Raw genomic sequence first — 18083 nt, forward strand, 5'->3', positions numbered from 1 at the left:
AGTAAAAACCTCAAGGGTCGTAGGTTGTGCTTAAATGAAGTGGATGGTGTTACGAAGGGTCTCAAAATGAAACACCGTTTTTCGATTTGAAAACTGTTGAATGATCTTTACCTATCCTGGGAAGAGTACATGAAGAACTACATGAAGATGGTGTACAGATGGTATACAACACCAGTGCAGTGAGGGAAAATGTACAAAACTAGTTCAAATATATGTTGGAAGTGTAAGGAAAAGGAGGGAACATTTTATCATATGTGGTGGGAGTGTAAGGTAATTAAAACATTTTGGGAAATGATATACAATGAATTGAAGAAAATGTCTGTCAGGGGTTCAGGAGCAGAGGCACAGGAGAGGGAGGAAATGGAGAGCGAAGGGGAGGAGTCCGAAGGAAATGTCAGCGATGACAGCGGTCCGAGGTCTCTGAGTCTTTCCAGTGAATCGGAAGATTCACAGAAAGAGGCCCCCATGGTCAGAGCAAGGGGGGTGCCTAGGGGGAAACCCCAGGAAGAAGGGGCCAGGGGGGACTCAGAGAGCAGCAGTTGGAAATCCGGACCAGCGTCCACACCAGAGTGCAGTAGAGGGGAGGAGTCCCAGGCATCGGGATCAGGCAGCGCGCTGCCAGCGGGAGGACATGAGGCAGGAGTGGCCACGCCTCCATCGGAGAGCGAGGAAACGGTCGAGAGGAAGGTGGAAGGCTGTGCGCGCGCGCCAAGTTCAAATGTACAGGAGGGTGCAGCAGTTGGCAGCCCGGATAGGGAGCCAGGTCCTAAAGCCCGCCGTAGAGAGAGGGAGGAGTCAGGGGGGTCCACGTCGGCGTCGGAAGAATCCAGGAAGGAAGGGACCCCGGGGGGTAGCAGGACCCAGAGGAGAAAGGAGAGACGGAAGAGGTGGAGTAAGGCTAGAGTCTTAAACTGGTGTACAGGGGGCGGGGATTCAGATGGAGCTTCGCCGGTCTAGACTCTAGACGTAGAGCTGGGGCGCTGAGGCTTGGAAATGGAAACTATTCTTCAATAAAGACTTTGATACTTTACTACCGGCTAGCGTTTGTCCTTTGTGAGCTGGGACCAGGAGCCAGCTCTGACAATGTCCCATTTAACATTTGTTTAAAAACCCGAGGCATTTTTGTTGGGGATTGTAGGGAAAGATCTGCCAAAAAAGTTGAAAAACATCTTCATGGATGTGACAACGGCCGCGAGAGTTCTGGTTGCGCAAGGATGGAAGACTGAAGAAACCCCAACTAAAGAATCATGGCAAGAAAAGTTGATGGACTATGCAGAACTGGCAAAATTAATAATAATAATAATAATAAATTTTATTTATATCCCGCCCTCCCCAGCCGAAGCCGGGCTCAGGGCGGCTAACAACAATAAAACAGTACAAACAACACTTTAAAATCATTCATTATAAAATTTATTAATTCAAGCCACTGGCAACCATTGGGCCAGAGCTCTGCGAAGATTGCCAATGGAGGGAGTCAGGCTGTGCTCTGGCCAAAGGCCTGGTGGAACAGTTCTGTCTTGCAGGCCCTGCGGAAAGATGTCAAGTCCCGCAGGGCCCTGGTCTCTTGTGACAGAGTGTTCCACCAGATCGGAGCCACGGCCGAAAAAGCCCTGGCTCTAGTTGAGGCCAGCCTAACTTCTCTGTGGCCTGGGACCTTCAAGATGTTTTTATTTGAAGACCGTAAGTTTCTCTGTGGGGCATACCAGGAGAGGCGGTCCCGTAGGTACGAGGGTCCTAGGCCGTATAGGGCTTTAAAGGTTAAAACCAGCACCTTAAACCTGACCCTGTACTCCACCGGGAGCCAGTGCAGCTGGTATAGCACCGGGTGAATGTGATCTCGCAGTGAAGACCCCGTAAGGAGTCTCGCTGCAGCATTCTGCACCCGCTGGAGTTTCTGGGTCAGTCTCAAGGGCAGCCCCACGTAGAGCGAGTTACAATAATCCAGTCTGGAGGTGACCGTCGCGTGGATCACAGTGGCTAGGTCAGGGCGAGAGAGGTAAGGAGCCAACTGCTTAGCTTGGCGGAGATGGAGAAATGCCGCCTTTGTTGTAGCTGCAATCTGCGCCTCCATGGAAAGGGAGGTGTCGAAGATTACACCCAAACTCTTAACGGACGGTGCTGGCACTAATTGCGCCCCCGCAAGAGATGGGAGTTGCCCCCCCAATCCCATATCGTCCCGTCCCAGCCACAGGACCTCTGTCTTCGAAGGATTTAACTTCAACCGGCTCCCACGTAGCCATCCAGCCACAGCTTCCAGACATCTGGTCAGTGTGTCTGGGGCAGAGTCAGGATGGCCATCCATCAACAGATAGAGTTGAGTGTCATCAGCATACTGATGGCAACCCAGCCCAAAACTCCGGACAAGCTGGGCGAGGGGGCGCATAAAGATGTTGAAAAGCATCGGGGAGAGTATCGCACCCTGAGGTACTCCACACACCAAGGAGTGGCGCGATGACAATTCCCCCCCAAGCGCCACCCTCTGTCCCCGACCAGAGAGAAACGAGCGCAGCCATTGAAGGGCTGTGCCCTGAATCCCCACGTCGGCAAGGCGGTGGTCCAGAAGTTCGTGATCGACCATGTCAAAAGCTGCTGACAGATCTAGAAGAATCAGCAGCCCCGACCCACCTCGATCCAGCTGTCTACGAAGATCATCTGTTAGGGCAACCAGAGCCGTCTCGGTCCCATGACCAGCGCGGAAGCCGGACTGGAATGGGTCGAGAGCCGATGTTTCATCCAGAAACCCACCAAGCTGTTCAGCAACCGCTCTCTCAATCACCTTACCCAGGAACGGAAGATTCGAAACTGGGCGGTAATTGGATAGATCTAAAGGATCTAATGATGATTTCTTTAAGAGCGGGCGCACCACTGCCTCCTTCAATTCTCCTGGGAATGTCCCCGTGCCAAGGGACAAATTGATGATATCCCCCAGGAGGGTCCGCACCTCGTCTGGACACGCTCTAATCAGCCAAGACGGGCACGGGTCGAGAGGACAGGTGGTAGGCTTTCCAGCTCGGAGGAGTCTGTCCACATCGGCTGGGGATATCCGGTTGAAGTGGTCCAATACTGGACCCAAGGACAGTCGAGGGGCCTCCAGTTCCTTTATTGTATCCAAATTGGCAGGGAGGTCATGGCGGAGCAACAAGACCTTCTCCGCAAAAAAGCTCGCAAATGCCTCACAGCTGTGTGTCAAATTGTTATTTAAATTTGGCTGTCCCTCAAGGGACGTTAAAGACCTGATTATCCTAAATAATTGCGCTGGGCGAGAGCTAGCGGATGCAATGGAGGCCGAGAAGTAAGACTTCTTAGCAGCCTTCACCGCCATCTCGTAGGTTTTCATAAAAGCCCTATAAGATGTTCTTGAGGCTCCGTCACGGGCACCCCGCCATACTCGCTCTAGCCGTCTGAGGTCCTGCTTCATTTTCCGGAGCTCCTCGGTAAACCAGGGAGCCCGGTTTCTGCGGGGTCGCAGAGGGCGCTTAGGTGCGATCTCATCGATGGCTGCCAGGAGCTGGATATTCCAGCCCTCAACAAGCTCAGTCAATTAGTCGCCAGGGGGAGCAAGGTCCCGCAAGGCTTGGCGGAATCTATCAGGGTCCATCAGCCTCTGCGGGCGAGCCCAAATCGGCTCGCCACCTAAGCAGGGTGGGGGTGGAAAGTCAATCCTGGCTTTCAGAGCATAGTGATCAGACCATGGTACCTTCATCGAAGGAGACATGATCACATCTATACCTACACCAAAGATCAAATCCAGCGTGTGGCCTGCTTGATGTGTGGGGCCCGAAACAAACTGGGAGAGCCCTAGTGTCGCCATGGAAGACACCAGGTCCAGAGCCTGTGAGGAGGGAGTGGCATCAGCATGGGTGTTGAAGTCCCCCAATACCAATAGGTTAGGGAACTCCAAGGCCCAGCCGGCCACCGCCTCCAATAGGCCTGACAGGGTGGCTGCTGGTGCGCTAGGTGGCCGGTACACCAGCCAGACAGCCAAGCTCTCCTCGGAGCCCTACACTAGGCCAACACATTCAATGCCGGGGATCGATGGCGATGGTAGAGCCCTGAAAGGACAATCTTCCCGGATTAATAATGCCACCCCTCCCCCCCGGCCCACAGTCCGCGACTGGTGGAGGACGGAGAAACCCGGGGGCGCCATCTCTCGCAAGGTAACTGTTGCCCCTTCACGCACCCAGGTCTCCATCACACAAGCCAGGTCGACCCCCTGCGAGATAAAGAAATCTTGCAGGGTGGCGGTTTTGTTGCCTATAGACCTGGCATTGCACAACACCAGTGACGGAGGTGAGTAATCCTTGCTCACCCTACCCTCGTCCCTCGGGATGGGGCGCAGATTGGAAGGGGTACGAGCATATCCATATCTCGATCCCCTTCGCCTATAACATCTGCCCCCACCGCCATACCTCCCTCGCCCCACCACGGTAGGAATCCCAAGCCTCATAGTGGCCTCCATTGATGGCAATTAATGTTATTCTTCCGCAGCCTAAAACAATAAGACCTTAAAACAATAAAAACAAAAAACAAAAACAGCCCAGAAACAATAAAACAATACAAATAAAAACTGCCAAAATTACAGATTCATCAAAAACTAACAAATTCCCAAGCCCACCCAAACATCCATCCCACCCCCATATATAAAAAATCTAAAGGGAAAGGGAGATTTTAAAACATGTTAAAAAGAACTCTGGACCCCTCCGGGTCCTCCTGGGCAGTAGCAGCATCAGAGGCAACAACTGTCCTTGTGAGGCCCCACCCTGGGCCAGATAGTAGGTGGCAGGAACAGTCCTTGTGAGGCCCGTCAGGCCCTGCCCTGGGCCAGGTGGTAAGTGGCAGAAAGGAGCAGGGCCCACAAGCACTCACTCAGGAGAGTCCTCCTGGGCAGCAGGCAGCAAGCAGCAAGCAGTCCTTGTGAGGCTTCAGGCCCCGCCCCAGGCCAGATGGTAGGTGGCAAGAGCAGGGCCCACAAGCACTCACTCAGGAGAGTCCTCCTGGACAGCCTTGACATATAAGCTACGGAACAAGGATAACTATGACTTTAAGGATGAATGGGAACCTTTCACAAAGTCTCTGAAGACGCAACAAAGAGAATTGGACTCCTGGGCAGGTTTTGAATAAACATCCACAATTATTTTTTTTACTGATAATAATCAGCTATACAGTTTGAGGATCTATACAACTTTGTAACATGCAGAAAATAGCAATATTAGAGAAACCAAAGACTGGAACTGAGGGAAGTTGGGAGGTGGGGGGGGGGGTTCTGGGGGGGAGGGGAGGGGGGAGGGAGGGAGGGAAAATGGGGGGGGGGATAAGGATATGTTTTTGGATAATATGTCTTGTTATAACTTTGAATAATTTTTTCCCCATAAAAATATTCTGGGAACAGTACACCGCAGTGGCGGGCAGTTCCACAGACCCTCCTCCTCTGCTCAAAATGCATACAGACCCATCTTTGCGCGGGGAAGATCCAGACAAAAGGAGTCTGTTTTCAAAGTACCCGCCGAGGGGTTTAGACGGCTCCATCCTCTTGTCTCCCCCCCCCCCCCCCCGATCACTGTTTCACTCCGGAAGGCGTCTCAGACCTGGGTGGAGCAGCCACAAATGACAGGCCAAGAGACAAGGTCCTGCCCAGATTCAGGCTTCCTCAGGATCGTGTGGAATCTGTACACGTTTCTGTTGGCGCTTCCACTAGTGATTTATCTGTACAAGATCGGACTTCATTTCAGCCAACCACATCCTTCCTCTTCCCCCGACAGCGTACTAGAGTTCATATGGATTTCAAAGCATGCTTTCAGAACCTGTATGCTTAGCTTTAAACTCCACAAAATTAACCTATGGCTAGGATGCTATTTATCCAAGTCTGTGCCCATTAAAATATGGTCAGATACAAGTATGCTTTCCCCCTTGTTATACAATTATTATTTTTAAAATTGCATACAACTATTTACTATTTAAACAGCTTATACACCACTTGACTAGAATCATCTCTGAAGTGACACACGAGAAACACATTGCAGAAAAAGTTAACATTGATGACATCAGACTTCCGTTAAAAAGACCTGCTGGAATAATAATAATAATAATAATAATAATAATAATAATAATAATAATAATATATTTGTACCCCGCCCATCTGGCTGGGTTTCCCCAGCCGCTCTGGGCGGCTTCCAACAAAGATGAAAAATACACTAAAATGTCACATATTAAAAACTTCCCTGAACAGGGCTGCCTTCAGATGTCTTCTGAATGTCAGGTAGTTGTTTATCGCTTTGACATCTGATGGGAGGGCGTTCCACAGGGCGGGCACCACTACCGAGAAGGCCCTCTGCCTGGTTCCCTGTAACCTGGCCTCTCGCAGTGAGGGAACCGCCAGAAGGCCCTCGGAGCTGGACCTCAGAGTCCGGGCAGAACGATGGGGGTGGAGACGCTCCTTCAGATATACTGGACCGAGGCCGTTTAGGGCTTTAAAGGTCAGCACCTACACTTTGAATTGTGCTCGGAAACGTACTGGGAGCCAATGTAGGTCTTTCAAGTCCGGTATTATGTGGTCCCGGCGGCCGCTCCCAGTCACCAGTCTAGCTGCTGCATTCTGGATTAGTTGTAGTTTCCGGGTCACCTCTGATACGGAAGGGGGGGGCATGTCTTCTTCACCTCCTTCTTCGCTACAATATATCCATTTATTTCCAATTGTCAATGACAAAAGGGACTAAAATCTATAAAATTCATAGAAAATCAACGTGCCAATTTGCTCAATTTCTCTAGAACTCCATGACACCTTCCCTGTCCTCCATAATCCCTCAAGCAAGGTGTTAAGACCCTAATCCTGTCAAATCACTCTGCCAGGTGGCAGACTATGCATACATGAACCATTGTCTTCTCATCACCTGGACTCAGGATGTGCTTATCTACGCATATCTCCAGCTCTGCATATTCCCCCCTCCCTATGTTAATCCTGTGTAACCCAACCTCTTCTTAATATATTCATGATGTAATCTGTGTAACCCAACCTCTTCTTAATGTATTCATGATGTAACTGGGATGTATTTTGCACTGTATTCTGGGACATGGAGGGAAGTTTCAAAAGTTCATGTCACCCCTTTCTCGCTGTTCAATCTCGCCTTGAACCTTGTTGCGCAATAAACATGGATCTTCTGCAGTTTGCTCCTCTCCGGCTGAACTCATTTTCCTCCGCAGGGACCCGCGGACTTAGTCCGACGAGCTGGGTGGCAGAGCAGCCTCGCACCCAGATTTTGCCGTAACAGATGGCGCCCCAACGTGGGGCTGGAGGTTTTCCCGCGTTGCTGACCGGGGGCCCCGAAATCTTCAGCCGGCTCCGGGCCATTTTGCCTGGGAAGATCCTTTGGACCCCCGGCCATCTTCCGGGCGGTAATCGAAAGCCCCAGGAGTTCAGCCGGGGAGCAAAGAGGGATCCAGCCGGCTTATTCATCAATCCAGGGATCATAATTGAAGACGCGTGAGTATAAGGAACTGATATTGCTTTTGCTGTCAATCTGCTAAGCAGGGAAGCATCAAACCCTAGTGTGCAAGCCTGGAATGGCATCAAGAGAGTTCTGAGATATTTGCAGGAGACCAAAGACCTTTGTCTTAGGTTGCCAGCACAGGGAGAAGCCAAGCTAGTCTGCTTTGTGGACGCAGATTGGGCTAACCTTCAGGACCGCAAATCTGTGTCTGGTCTAGTGGTTAAGTTTGGAAACTCAGTAGTTGGATGGAGATCCAAGAAGCAGAGTCTTATAGCGCTCTCATCCACTGAGGCTGAGTTCAGTGCTCTTTCAGAGGTGTGCACAGAGCTGGAGTTTTATGCTTGCTTAGTGCAGGAAGTCTGTGGAGTGGATTGTCAACCGATACGTGTGTTCGAGGACAATCAACCATGCCTACGTTTGGCAGAGTCTGGCCAGTTCAAAGCGAGGACGAAACATTTAGATATTCGCTTTCGGAATGTGTGTCAAAGCGTTGGCTTCACGAAGCCACTCTCCTTCCAGAGACATGGAGAGTTTAGCGAAGGTTTAGGTTTGGGACGACCAAGGGTCGATTCCACCCTCAGATCCGAGGCAAGAGGGGGTGTTGAGAGCAGTAATGAGTTAAACTGCTGTGCCTCGGCTCTGAAGGGGAGGGCTTACCAGGGACGTAAGCCAGGAAGTGATGTGAGCAGTCTGGAATGCTCTGTGTGTTCTGTGGGAAATCGAAAGTGTTTTCTGTTGAGCTGTTGTGCTCAGACAGTGAGGAGCTAAAAATGCAGCTCCAGTCCGGAGGATTGTGAATCTGTTTGTCTGCGTGTTTTTGTAACAATAAAAGAAGCTACAGAAAGAAATCTGCCTTTCTCATTAATCAAGCCTTATCACACGCTGTTGCGCAATTCTGCTGAAGTGTTTTACTGCCGAAGGAGTGGAAGCAGAGGTCCACGCAGAGGAAGCGTGCCGGACGACAAGGAGCCATAAATCAGTCTTGAGAGATTTATGGGCAGCACTCGGACTTTCTAATTAACTCCTCTACAAAAAGCAAGGGGGATTTTCGGTTCAAAACTCTATCCAGGGATCACCCGATCTGGCACCGCATGGTGCGGGCGTCCAGTAGGGCCCCTTTTCCTGAGATTGTGACGATAGGTAGGAGGTTGCCAGGAGGGATAGCCCAGGAGGATTGGGCAGGATCAGGCAGAGTGGAAAGGAACCCCAGGTTATTGAATAGTGAGTAAGGATAAGGATAAAAGGAAATAGGATAGTTAGAGCTCGTTAAAAACCCCATAGGAAGTTGCCAAGCAACAGGAGAAACCCCAAAATAAACCCCTATACAGGTTACCCCAAATCCTAATCAACCCCTCTTTTTCTCCCGTCTCTATCCCAGACACCCCCCCAAAAAAAGAAAAACAACAAAAAAGCAACAACAGCAACGCATGCATATATAAAAAGGGGTACCCAGACAACCAAGCGTTGTGAGCCCTGCCAGTTTGATTAACTGGTGGTGTGTTTGAAGGGGCAAGGAGGCTCATAAAACCATGTGGGACCTTCCTACTAATTTCACTTAATGAAGCCAAAAAGGAAGCGGCCCAACTCCTTGCAATAACCAACTAAAGGATGAGAATATATATGTTTACATGTTGTCTGTTATATGTGTTGTCTGTTAATTCATATATGAGAATATGTATGTTTACATGTTGTCTGTTACGTGTGTTGTCTGTTCCTTCTGTCTCTGACAGACTGCCTTTCTTAAGGCTGCATAGTTTAAACTACAAGCTTGCTCCAAAATTTAAATCTAAGAAAGCCATGTTGCGCCTTATCAATCTTATGTAAGACAAAATGAGAATGAAGTGTGCAAATGTTTGTTATTTGAGAGAGGCTCTAAAAGAGAGTCCCCCCCCCCCAGTGGTAAAATCCTGTATACGTTCTGAAGGGAGGATCACCCCACTTCTTTCCTCTAGTTTAAGTGAGGAGGGTGATTTTAAGTTTAATGGTAAATGGTGTTTTGTTGTAACTTTTGAGTTTGTGAGTACACCTGTGTTCCAGTCTATTTTGGAATGTGAAGTTAACCTAATGTTTCTGCTGCAAAAGCGTAATTGAGCACAACTGCTCTCAAGCTAAAATGCAGTGTCTGTATTTCATTAAGCACATGCCTATGAAAATAGGTGTTCCTTCTAAGAAAATTGTTAATAAAAGGTAGAAGCTTCGACAGACAACAATTGTCCAGTCCTGATATCAGTCTCTATAAGGCCTCCTGGCCTCTTTTCTTAGAAAACGCCCCCCCTTGTTTCATTCACTCTTGCATTTTTTCTTTTCTCCCTTCTTACGTCTGTGCCAGGTAAATTTACTCCCGAGTAATCTTCCTTCAAAGGAAACTGCAAAGAGGGGGGGGGGGCGCAATCTTTCCTAAGGTACCAAAAAGAAAAAATAATAATCTAAATTAGGCTTACCATTCCTCTGCAAGTTCAGGAAAAATTGTTCACTTCTGTATTCCTTCTAAATCAAATCTATGGCTGTCTTAACTATGCTTAATAAAAGATCCTCTCCCTATCTTGGAAAAACTGTTCACTTCCATCTTCCTTTGAAAATCATTTGTCTAGGAACTTGCATTCTTTAGTCTAAGGAAACAAACTCACTCAAACTATCTCAAGATCTGCTAAAAGGGTTCTGTATAAAGTTGGGCACCTTTATTTTCCTCTTCCTTAGTACATGGTAGGAGCATAGATGTTTCCTTTCCCAGTTGTAAATCTGTACTTAAATGTGTATGTCTCTTTGGTAGTACAAATCTTGCTGTGAAATCTTGCTGTGAACCCTATATTTTGGAGGGTTGGACTAGATGACCCCAGGGTCCCTTTCAACTCTCCCAATTTGTGGCTGTGTGGAAGGACATGTGTCTGCAAGCATTGGAGGGTAATTCTTAAATTCTAGTGTTGTGGTGGAGTTGAAATCCAGCCTAGCTTTGCTCTTTAGTTTTAAAAGGTGAGAGGTGAAAGCCGTGATGTTTTGAAGCAGAAATGGTGAGGTCAGGCATTTGAGTGATTACAGTGTTTATCATTTTGTCTATTATTTACAAAAATCAGACTTAAAAGTCTACTCAAAGTTTAAGCACATACAAATTCATAATCAAGCAGAATCAGCCTTTACCATCCTGTAAATAAAGGGCAGGAAAATTTGTCTGCAAATGGTAATGCTGAAATGAATGAGAATATTAAGATCTTATGAATTCTGACTCTCTGGCCATTTTTTCCCATATATAAGGGCGTGGCATTGTTCCGCAAATGACCAGACGAAATCACACAAAATGATAGCCCTTTCCTGTAAATAAAGGAAGCAATCCCTTGCTTGGGCTGAAGGAAACATGATCCCTTAGAAAACTGCTAGCTTTGGTGAATACTTGAATTGCTGAGGTTTTTTTTGTTTGTTTGTTTTAAAATCTAACCCTATTTTTTAAATCTACTCCTTACCCTTCCCTTCCTTTATTCTAATTTAGCCAAAAGATGCAACATTTTCAATGGTGTAAAAGGTTTGCTCCTCTCCAGCTGAACTCATTTTCCTCCGCAGGGACCCGCGGACTTAGTCCGACGAGCTGGGTGGCAGAGCAGCCTCGCACCCAGATTTTGCCGTAACACCTTCAAAGGTAGCCCCACGTAGAGCGCATTGCAGTAGTCCAAGCGGGAGATAACCAGAGCATGCACCACTCTGGCGAGACAGTCTGCAGGCAGATAGGGTCTCAGCCTACGTACCAGATGGAGCTGGTAAACAGCTGCCCTGGATACAGATTTGACCTGTGCCTCCATGGACATCTGTGAGTCCAAAATGACTCCCAGGCTGCACACCTGGTCCTTCAGGGGCACAGTTACCCCATTCAGGACCAGGGAATCCTCCACACCTGTCCGCCTCCTGTCCCCCAAAAACAGTACTTCTGTCTTGTCAGGATTCAACCTCAATCTGTTAGCTGCCATCCATCCTCCCACCGCCTCCAGACACTCACACAGGACCTTCACCGCCTTCACTGGTTCTGATTTAAAAGAGAGGTAGAGCTGGGTATCATCCGCATACTGATGAACACCCAGCCCAAACCTCCTGATGATCTCTCCCAGTGGCTGCATGTAAATGTTGAAAAGCATGGGGGAGAGGACAGAACCCTGAGGCACCCCATAAGTGAGAGCCCAGGGGTCTGAACACTCATCCCCCACCACCACTTTCTGAACACGAGCCAGGAGGAAGGAGCGGAACCACTGTATGACAGTGCCCCCAGCTCCCAGCCCCTCAAGACGGTCCAGAAGGATGTTATGGTCAATGGTATCAAACGCCACTGAGAGATCCAGCAGAAGAAGAAGAAGAAGAAGAAGAGTTTGGACTTGATATCCCGCCTTTCACTCCCCTTAAGGAATCTCAAAGCGGCTCACATTCTCCTTTCCCTTCCTCCCCCACAACAAACACTCTGTGAGGTGAGTGGGGCTGAGAGACTTCAGAGAAGTGTGACTGGCCCAAGGTCACCCAGCAGCTGCATGCGGAGGAGCGGAGATGCGAACCCGGTTCCCCAGATTACGAGACTACCGCTCTTAACCACTACACCACACTGGCTCTAGGAACTAGGAAACAGCTCTCACCTTTGTCCCTAGCCCACCAGAGATCATCGACCAGTGCGACCAAGGCAGTTTCAATCCCATGATGAGGCCTGAATCCCGACTGAAAGGGATTCAAATGGTCCGCTTCTTCCAGGCGTGCCTGGAGTTGTTAAGCAACCACTTGCTCAATCACCTTGCCCAAGAATGGAAGATTTGAGACTGGGCAATAATTGGCCATCGTGGCTGCATCTAAAGATGGTTTTTTAAGAAGTGGTTTAATAACCGCCTCTTTCAGCGGGTCTGGGAAGGCTCCCTCACGGAGGGAAGCATTCACCACCCCACAAAGCCCATCACCCAGTCCTTCCCGGCTAGCTTTTATAAGCCAGGATGGGCAAGGATCCAGGAGACAGGTGGTTGGCTTCACTCGTCCAAGCAGCCTGTCCACATCCTCGGAGGTAACAGGTTGGAATTGATCCCACGCAACTTGACTAGACAGGACTCTAGCACTCTCCCACCCTGGCCCTGCTCCCACGGTGGAGTCTACTTCTTCCCGAATCTGAGCGATTTTATCTGCAAAAAACTTTGCAAAATCATTGCAGGAGATCATATGGCCCGTACTGGGCCCAGATGTCGCAGGTGGTTCCGCTAAATTGCGAACCACCTGAAAAAGTCTCCTGCTGCTGTTTTCTGCAGATGCAATAGAGGCGGCAAAGAAAGTCTTCTTCGCCGTTGCTATCGCCACTTGGTAGGCTCAACATTGAGCTCTAACCTGTGTCCGGTCAGATTTGGAATGAGTTATCTGCCACCGGCGCTCTAGCCGTCTCAACGATTGTTTCATTGCCCTCAGATCCATGGAAAACCATGGGGCTGTCCGGTCTCCATGCAATCGGAGAGGGCGCTTCGGAGCCAAACAGTCAATAGCCCTGGTTAACTCCACATTCCAGCGGGCCACCAGGGAATCGGCTGAAAGGCCATCAACATGGGATAAAGCATCCCCTACCACTCTCTGGAAACCATTTGGATCCATTAAGTGGCGGGGGCGGACCATCCAAATTGGTCCCACCTCCCTGTAGAGGGGATGGGTTGCAGAGAAGTCCAGTTGCACCAGGAAGTGATCTGACCATGGCACTTCTTTCGTTTCGCTTTTACTTAGTGTCAGATCACCAACATCCATAGAGGTAAACACCAGGTCCAAGGCATGTCCGCGGCTATGGGTTGGGCCAGACTTATTCAGGGACAGCCCCATGGAGGCCATGCTTTCCACGAAGTCCCGAGCGGCCCCTTGTAAGGTCGTGTCGGCATGGATGTTAAAATCCCCTAGGACAACCAAGCTAGGTGTCTCCAGGAGAACATCCGCCACAACCTGAAGCAGCTTGGGCAGGGAATCCTTGGTGCAGCGGGGAGGTCGGTACACCAAAAGGAATCCTGTACTGCCCCTATTGCCCAACTTCCAGAACATGCACTCAGAAAACTGGGTTTTCCCAATAGGACGCCTGGTGCAAACTAATGACTTCCTAAAAATCACTGCACCCCCCCTCCCCGCCCACATGACCTGGGTTGCTGTGCGTAAGAGAAGCCTGGTGGACAAGCAGCGGCAAGGACAGGCCCATCTGCTTCATCCAACCAAGTCTCTGTCACACATGCCAGGTCAAGTCCTCCATCCATGATCAAGTCAGGGGTGGCAGTGGTCTTATGAATCATTGACCTAGCATTGCACAGCAGCACCTTCAGCTCATGTGGGTATCCCTTGCTGATTCTAGTATCCATCCGGTCAGGACCAGACCCAGAGGCAGGGATAGTCCTCAGACAACGACTAAACCTGCCTCCTCTGTAATGACATGATCTGGTCTTAGCGTAACTCCTCCTCCTACCCGTGATCACTGAGATCGGTTGTCCCTGTGCATCCCCCCCTGTGGAACATGCCCCAGCCATTTTGTTGGCTGGGACCCACTCCCCAGCAGCCCTGACCCCCCCCCCCTTAAGAACAAAATAACACCTGAAAAAAAACAACCAATAAAACAATACAAACAAAAAAACCAGAAAAAATTACAAAAACATAAAATCAAACAAATTCCCAGGCCCAATAAACATCCATCCCACCCCCACCCCCCACTTACAAAAAATTCAAAAGAATTTTTTTAAAAAATTTTTTAAAGCACCCTGCACCCCTCCAGCAGTAACAGCAACTGTCCTAGTGAGGCCCGTCAGGCCCTGCCCTGGGCCAGGTGGTAAGTGGCAGGAAGGAGCAGGGCCCCCAGACACTCACACAGGATAGTGTCCTCCTGGGCAGCAGAACGCAGCAGTCCCTGTGAGGCTTCAGGCCCCGCCCTGGGCCAGGTGGTAAGTGGCAGGAAGGAGCAGGGCCCCCAGACACTCACACAGGATAGTGTCCTCCTGGGCAGCAGAACGCAGCAGTCCCTGTGAGGCTTCAGGCCCCGCCCTGGGCCAGGTGGTAAGTGGCAGGAAGGATTTGGTAGGTGCTGGGTGCTCTGCCTGATGCTCTCAACTGACAAGACGTAGGTGTGGTTGAATCAAATGGGAACAGTGACCACAGTGCTATCAAATTCAACATACACAGTATGGAAGTGGACAATTGCTAAGGAAATCCAGAACAGTCACATTTGACTTCAAAAGAGGAGACTTCCTCAAAATGAGGGATTGGGTAAAAAGGAAGTTGAAGGGGGAAAGCCAAGGATGGTGAGCCCTTCTGTGCTCCAGAGGGCCTGGGTGGCCTCATTCCCCTCTTGTTCTGAGCACTGCAGAGGGAGGCAAACCTGTCCTTCCTGGGGGCTGTTCCTGGAGGGCAGCAGGAGGAGGGGGCTGCTGCAGCTGCCTCCTTTGGGGGCATGGCTCACCTTGCCTGCTCCTGCCCTCCTCCAACACACACAACCTTACCTGCCTCAGCCATCCATGGGGGCTTGAGAGTGTGTGAGCAGACTTTGTCATGGGAGGAGGCAGGCCCTGCAGAGGAGGAATGCTGGGGGCAGGCAGTCAAACTCAGCCCTGAAGCTCACTGGGTGACCCTGGGCCAGGCACTCACGCTCAGCCTAACCTATCTCAAAGGGTTGTTGTGGGGATAAAATTGGGGGGGGGGGGAGAACTCTGCACACCAACTGGACCTCCTTGCAGGAAATGGGGGCTATAAATGTAATTGTGTCATTTGTACCCCACCCACCTCACTGGGTTTCCCCAGCCTCTCTGGGCGGCTTCCAACACATATTAAAACAACAAACATTCAACTCCTGACATAAAACATCATAAAGGTTGCCTTTTCTTGACCATCGATCACCTGCGCAAAGTCCCTACGCCACCCCCTATTGTGCTTCAATACAGCCCCATCGTTCTGCCCGGACACTGAGGTCCAGCGCTGAGGGCCTTCTGGTGGTTCCCTCATTGCGAGAAGCGAAGTTACAGGGAACCAAGCAGAGGGCTTCTTGGTAGTGGCGCCCGCCCTGTGGAACGCCCTCCCACCAGATGCCAAAGAAATAAACAACTCTATGACATTTAGAAGACATCTGAAGGCAGCCCTGTTTAGGGAAGCTTTTAATGACTGATGTTTTAATGTATTTTTAATCTTTTGCTGGAAGCCGCCCAGAGTGGCTAGGGAAACCCAGCCAGATGGGCCGGGTAGAAATAATTTAAAAATATAATTATTAAATTATTATAGGCGTTAGAAACAGAATTTGAAGGGGCAGTCTTTTCTGGCAGTGCCAAATAAATCAACTGACCCATTTCTAAGTCCTAAAATCCACAATTTCTCTGAATGCCTGAAAAACCCAGTGTGGCAGGACTGCCCCCCCCCGAAAAAGAACCCATAAACAACACCCCAACCCTCTTTTATTAAGTGTAAAAGAGAAACCCCTTGTTTTAATTTTACAATCTCCCCGTTTCCACTTTAAGAACTCTCAGTAGATTAACCATTTCTCTTTATCCGTCACCCTTTTGTCTTCTGGTGAAACAGAGTCTTTGCGTATAAACTAACTTTATATCTATTTTCAGATTCTTAATACGCCACGCACGTCTAATACAGTGGTTCTCAAGGTGCGCATTTACTCTGACTTGATCTACCACAAATATCCAAGCCATCTAACCCTGAAATCCTAACCTTCTGATTCCAAATCTCTTCTTTCTCAATATCCCCATTCCGTTAACCGCACCAAGCAACAAGCTGTCAAATGCAAGTTTAAAACGCAAGCTTTCCTTTGCATCTCACAGAACTTTAAATGTAATTCGTGGTTTTTTTCACCTGTCCTCCAAACTTAGGTCTTTTTGCCATCCTTTAAATGGGAAATCAGTAGTCAAGCCATACTTTTTGGTAAAACGTTCGTCTGGATCCCGGAAGTCCTACCTGAGATGGGAGGTTCCGCTAGTACCAGGCACTTCTCCTTCTGCAAGCAGCGCCACCCGAATTCCCACCTGGGATGAGCCGCTAAACTGAGGGCGGGCGGCAAGCGGGAGGGGGAAGTCGTGCGCTTCTGTCCCGTCAGAAAAGTGCTGCTCCTCCCCGGAGGCAGCCTGCTTGCAGACAAGGGGGCTGGGCTGCCTCAAAGCCCATCAAGGCCACAGGCTGCTAGCATGACTCATCCCGGCTTTATCATCTGAGGGAAAAAGGTACGTAGTATTAAATGCTGGCCTTGGCAACGTGGCTTAGCAACCTAGGGTCAGCTTAACCTCCCTCACAGAGGGTTGTTTTGAAGATACACTCAGGAAAACACCCGAGGCATGAAGAAGAAGAACGAGGAGAGGGGGGTCTGGAAAGGGGGGTGGGGAGCGCTCCCCCCCAGCCGCTCCAGGATGGGAAGGGCGTCCCGGGGGAAGAGGGATTCAGGCGGAGGAGGACGTCGGGTTGGGTGGGGGTTGCCAGGAGCAGCACGATGTCCCTCCAACCCCCGCCTTCCACTCTCCAGGCAGGCGCCCAACGTGGCCAGCTGGCAAGGGCTCTTTCTTACTCCAGCCTTGGCGTGCAGATCCCGGGTTCAGCCCCAGATCTCTGGAGTGGAAAGGCTCTTGGGCGTGAATATGAAAGGCAGCATCTGTCAGAATAGGGCATACTGAGGCAGTACAGATGAACGTGACTATTGGTTCGCTTCCTCTGCTATCTGCCTTTTTGGGCACCTCAGAGGTGGCAGAGAGAGGCAGGGGAGAGACTCCGGCCTCTACAGAAGGCTGCACCCCTTTCCTCCATGTCCCCACCCCAACTCTTAGGACCAGAAGCAAGAGACAGCTTTGCTGAGCACGTGCCCCTTCCCAGGGAGATGAAACTCTGCGCTACTGTTCCCTGAATTGCTTGCGAAGCAGCCATACTCCAGGCTCTTACTGTCACAGCCCTGCAGGATCAGACCAAGGCCCATCTAGTCCAGCTCTCAGCAGCCCAGCAGATGTCCAAGGGAAGCCCCAAGCAGACTCCAAATGCAGCCCCACTGGGGACGCCTGCAACGGGTAGGCAGAGGTAGACTGCCTCTGCGGCTGGAGGTGCAACATGGTCTAACCCTCCATGAATTTGATGAATCCTCTCTTAAAGCCACCCCCCTCAGTGCCTCTGGAAGGAGGAAATTTCAGTGTCACTAGGCACTCTGTGTCTGGCCTGATTCTGCCATCATTCCGCTTTCTTAAAGAGATCCAGGTTCTGATATTATGAGGAGGAAACATCGCTCTGCACCTTTCCCACATCATGCATACTTCTATGATGTCCCCACTTTCCCCGCTCTCCCAAAGCCCCAAAGCCTCCTTAGAGGGGAATCATCAGAACCACCTGTGCTGCAGAGCTTCTGGCTGAAAGGCGACTCATGGAGACTTGCAATGACTGCTGCACAGGTGCTTCTGATGATTCCCCTGACGACTCCCCCCCCCCCACTTGCCGCCCGCCCCAGTCTTTCTCCGGCGGCTCAGTTTAGTGCGCCAAGCGGCTCATCCCAGGTGGGAATTCGGGTGGCGCTGCTTGCAGAAGGAGAAGCGGCTGGCGCTAGCGGACACTCCCCTTGTTCTTCTCAGGTAGGACTTCCGGGATCCAGACGAACGTTTTACCAAAAAGTATGGC

Source organism: Podarcis tiliguerta, assembly GCF_965153285.1.
Source record: "Podarcis tiliguerta genome assembly, chromosome: W".
Classification (NCBI taxonomy): domain Eukaryota; kingdom Metazoa; phylum Chordata; class Lepidosauria; order Squamata; family Lacertidae; genus Podarcis; species Podarcis tiliguerta.